Source organism: Manacus vitellinus, unplaced genomic scaffold, assembly GCF_001715985.3.
Source record: "Manacus vitellinus isolate BGI_N305 unplaced genomic scaffold, ASM171598v3 scaffold_75_pilon, whole genome shotgun sequence".
In the NCBI taxonomy this organism is placed as follows: domain Eukaryota; kingdom Metazoa; phylum Chordata; class Aves; order Passeriformes; family Pipridae; genus Manacus; species Manacus vitellinus.
Window position 1 is genome coordinate 1,659,751 of NW_021940789.1, and position 5,235 is coordinate 1,664,985.

Here is a 5,235-nt window from a genome sequence, read left to right on the forward strand (position 1 = left end):
ACTGGCTAGTGATTTTTCCTCTCTGGGAGTAATTCTCCTGAGATAATATTTCTGTGTACTGCTAGATTGTTCTTTCTTTTCTTATTAAAATTGACTGAAATTTTGATGGGCACTTGTTAGAATTTCTCTATATCAAGACTTTACACCCTGTAAAGGATCTTTCACCTATTTCAGTAGATACACAGTTTTGGCTCCTGGGATTTTAGCTCCTTAAGTCATAGACGAGACCAGAGTTATACACAGGATAAAAATAGCAAGCAGTAATTAATACCCATCCTCAGTGAGCCTGGTTTCTCTTGACATGTTGCACTGCTGCAATTTCCTTTCCTTTTCCTAAGAAACAGACAAATTAATATCTCTCTACATGAGTGAGAAAATAAAACAAAGATGCTTGTTTCCTGCCCTGACACGCCATTCCCTTGGGGTACAGTGAGTTTCTGGGAGCTGTTCTCCCGGGCAGCCCTTTGCCTTGGCAGGCTGCTGCTGGGCCAGAGCGGGCCAGCACCAGGAGGAATGGCACAGCCTCTCCCTTCACCCTCCCTGATGTCCCTCTTTCTCCCTGTGAGGGCTGGATTATCTCTGTCTCGGTGCTCCAAGTAGCAGAGACCGACTCCTCTTCAGCTCTAGCAGAGGTAAATAAAGGTTTTGTGGCTCTGCTCCATACCCTGAGGGTTTGGATATTTTATCTTTCTCATTTCTTTAGCAGATGGGGCAGATCAGTAGGAACTGTTTCTCATCTGTCCTCCGTTTGCACAAGAAGAATCAGTTACTGGGAGTGCTGGAGGGGAGAGCTTGACTGTGAGTCTGGCTCTGCTGCTTGGCAGGGAGACCCTGCGTTTTGTCACTAAGGATAGATTTATATATATATATATATATACACACTAAAGGGATCATTTTACCTTGCCTTCTCTGAGAGAGCAGGTTCAGGAGGGCAGAGAGAGTTGTATTTGGAAGGTTTGGGAAGGTTGGCTGTGTGGCTGTTCAGTCAGGGACAGTGGTTTGTATATGGATCTGTGAAGAATTCAGCCTTGAGTGTGACTGAAGTCGTGGGGCCCCCACTCCTTGTCAGTAGGGACGTGCTTGTGTTGGTGCTGGATCCCAGGAAGTTAAGAAATACTTAACTCCAGGGAAGGTTGTTCCTTTGTGCTGGATGAGGGAAGAGAGCACCTTGCACACTCCAGTAACACGCTCAGTGATTGCTTTGATGCCATCAGAGGCTTCAGGATGACAGTTTTCATCCAGTGTATTTTCCCAAGGGACGTTGCTAAGCATTCCATTTAATTGTTAGGATTGGTTATAGAAGGAAAGCAGAAGGAAAATGTAATTGTAGGTGTATGTAATGATCATCATCCCCCACATCTCAATATTTAGCTCATTAGAGAGTGGTGATTTCGTCCCTCACCTTTTCCTCAGGGCTGGTTTGCTCTCCTCTGCTCCTGGAGCTCTCATCTCCCTTCCTGCCGTTTCAGTGGAAACCTTTGCCTCCATGTGTCTGTCCCTGAGGATCATCCTCCTCCCCTGTGCTTGTGAGGTACAGGGTATTGTAAGGGACTGGGTCATCTCCTTCCCGTCTCTTTCCAAGGTTTTCCTCATTTACATTTCTGTTTTGTCCCCTAATTACCATCCCTTTGGTTTTTTATTCCCCCTCAAGCTGCCTTTCCTTGCTTATGGTCTCCTGAGGATGTTCTGCTGAAACTGTGTCAAACTGACATTACTAGAAATAGTTAATGCAAAATCTTCTTTGAGGAGTTCTCACATCCTGCTTGCAGCATCGATGTTCACTCTGTCCTGACATTTCCAATAGAGACACGACTGGAAGTCAGAGCCCTTTCTGGATTGCCTCCTGTTTCCCCTTACTAGGGAATACATTGTCCTGGCATTTAGTTGTATTTATTTCATTAGTTAATATTACAAACCATGTATATATTTATCCACCTGATCCTCCCCTCCCGTATCTTTCATCCCATAAAGAACTTTTTTTTAATAAGATACAGTCCAGTAGAGAATTAAGTATAAGGTTAATTAAACATTTTTTTATATAGATATATATACTGGATGTTGACCTGTGCAGCATTTCCACACTGGAGCCCATTCTGGGGCCACATCCATCACATGTGTAACTGCTGTCTGGGAAAGCAGCCATGGTTGTCTGTGGGAGGGGGGCTCTACTGGCCTGTCTGGTGGTGATATGGAAACCATGCACTGGTTTTTAATGTACTCCTGTTTAAATTCTTATTTAAAGACTTTGAAGCATCCTATTGTGTGCTTTTGTGTGGGGTGACTTTGTAACTGCCACAGGCAGAATCCCATTTCAAGGTCCCCTGTAAGCCATCTGCTTTCAGTAATAGCTCTTGGCTTTGGCTTGGGGCTCAGTGCACACTGAAACAGCCCCATTGCTGCAAAACTTCCTTTACTACCTGCAGCAGTTTGGCCTCCCTGCTGTGCCCCCTGGGCTGGGTGTCCCCTTGGGGGGCTCTGCATCACACCCTGCCCTCGGTGGGCACCCTCCAGCTTGTCCCTGGGCAGTGGGGGAGGCATGACCCAGCCCAGAGGTGTGTGGGGTGCACCATATTCCACACCTCTCCATGTTCCTGGGATTGCCATGAAAAGAAACCCAGCTATGTGCAGAACTGGCCTGTGGCCTGGCCCCTGGTCATCAGGGGATGGTCAGAACAGGCTGGAATCAGGCTACAGAGTGGCCCGTGCATGATAATCTCCTCTGCTTCCAGGTGTCCTCAGTGGATGTTGGGTGCAGTGCCATGCCACTCTGTAACCCAGGCCATTGCTCTTCTAGAAGCAGGAGACTTGAACTTTTAGCTGTGTGAGTCGTGCTGACACCAAATAGCTGAGACACAGATGGTTCAGTGGCAGAAACAGCAGCCTAAGGCACACAGACTGACTTGCTTGCTTTGGCATGTTCTTACCATATGGCACTGAAGTCCTGTTCTATATGGAACAGGAGCCTCAGCTGCCCAAAAAGCCAGTCCTCCCTGTTGGGTGCTGTTGCAGTGCATCTGGGAGAGCTCCACTGAGGTACAGTGGTGGTGCAGGTCAGAAATGTCTCTGCGTAACACCCAGAAACAGAGACCTGCCGCTTTTCCCTAAGCTTGTGCAGAGCAGTTTTGGACAGCCGTGGTGCTGGTGGCCTCGTTTACGTGGGGATGTGGGACACAGACATTGCTCACCCAGGGGAAGAACAGCGACACAGAACCTCAGAGTGACTTCAGCAGCAGGACCAGCCATGAAGGGGTCGCTGAAATGATTGTGGAGCACAGTGAAGCTTCCTTAACCTCAGCTGTGGCCACAGGGGATTTGTATGATTAGCTTAAGTTTGTGTTCATGGTGGGCCATTCCCTGTCCCTGACAATGGGAGGCAGCCCAGGCCTTGGCTCCAAGCCTTGAACATGGCTCTGCCAGGGGAGGAGCAGCACAGGATCCTCTGAGTGCTGTATATCCTTGCCCTGTTCCAATCCAGGGGGATTGGAACACGAGGATCTTTGAGGTCTCTTCTGACCCAAACCATTCCAAGATTTCATGTTGTCCTGAATGGGAAGGCTTTAGGTTTTGCACTGTTTTCTTTCTGTTTGAGGGAGGGGAATGGCTTTGGGTTCTGAGAAACAAACCATCACTAGTCTTAGAACAAAAGCAGTTCTGATTTTTCCCCAGTGTGAGGATTTCTTACAGCAGTCAAGCCCCATCTTTCCAAGGGGGATTTGAGGGGCTGGAGGGCCCACTCCTCTCTCTGCAGAAATGGCAGCTGCGGAGCAGGATGACTGTAACTCCCAGCTCGTCAGTAAACATGTCTGTACTGAGAAGATTCATCCTGTTAAGGGGCTTCCTTTAGCAGACTCGAGCCAGATTATCTCACCTGGCTTTTGTTGTAAGCCCTTTCCTCTCTCAGTTCTCAGCCTGGGTATCCTGTTCCTGGAGTGGGCCAAACTTGTCTTTATTGCAGCCTCTTGAGTCTTCATGGAGAGCCAGGTCTGCTCACAGTGATACACATCAGGATATTTCTGGTTTGAGCCAAGGCCCATGCTGAGGGTTTTTTTGATAGCGAAGGAAACCTTTACTGGAATCCTGCAAGGTTTTATTTCATTTCCTCTGCAGTCATGAGCACTGGTAACTGCTGTAGGTTCCCTCATGGTGATGATTCCTCCCACTGGTCCCTGGTTTTCACACTCATGCTGAAGACGATCCCTTGAGCTCAACTCAGCAGTGTCTGATGGTCCAGCTGCCACTTTCTAGGAGGTTGACCCATCTCCTCTCCCTTCCACCCTGAAGGTGTTCAAAAGGAAGTAATAAAGTTAATATTTTCATTGTACAGACATGATCTATCCAAGTTCTTCACGTGTTTTTGTCTTTTAAAATATGTGCTCCCCTGAGACTTGGCTCAGGGGCTGAGGAAGTGTGTTACTTGTGATCACATCTTCGAGACACCTCAGTGTGTTAACACAAGAATGTGTTTGTGAGGAGCTTGTCGTGAAGTCTGGAGTTTATCAGTCCACTTCTTACATGGTAGAAAGATAAAATTAGTTCCAGAGAAAGAGAGATGTTGGAAATTACACAAAATCTTTCTGGTAGAAAGAGGAGTAATGGTTTGCAGCCATCAGGTATTTCAGCTCACACAAGGGGATCAGTACTCCAGATGGAAATACCAGCATTCATTGTACAGTACGCCTCCCCCTGATCAGGGGAGGTGCTTCCAGAGGTGCTGTAGCTTCATCAGCCTTTGTTTGGAGCTGCCAAAAATGTGGCTTTGCACAGACAAGGAGAATTAAAACTCCACTCTTGTCCAGGAGGATGATAGCAGGAAGATGGAAGGAAATTAACTCATTGGTCAAGAAAACTTCTGACTCCCCTCCTCAAACTCTGCAGCTGCTCCACTCCTGAGAGTTTCCTTCAGGTCCCACATAAGCTTTTGTTTGGCATTTAGGTTTAGGACTCCTTGCCTGCATGTCTGGTTCCAAGCAGGCTGGTGCTCAGTCCTGGCTGCTGCCTGCTGGTCTTTGGCTTCTGCCCAGGAGAGAGGTCAGTCAGCTCACCAGAGCATTGAGAGGAAAACCTGGGGTTTGTGGGTTTAGACCAGCAAAAGTTCTGGTGTCCACGGGTTAGGCAGAAATCTGAGTCAAGTGTGCTGTGAAAACCAAAAGTGATCAGAGGTGTCAGATCGTGCACTGACAGTCCTCTCATTTCTCAGGTAGGCTGAAAGTGCCTTTCTTTCTCCACCACAGAGGT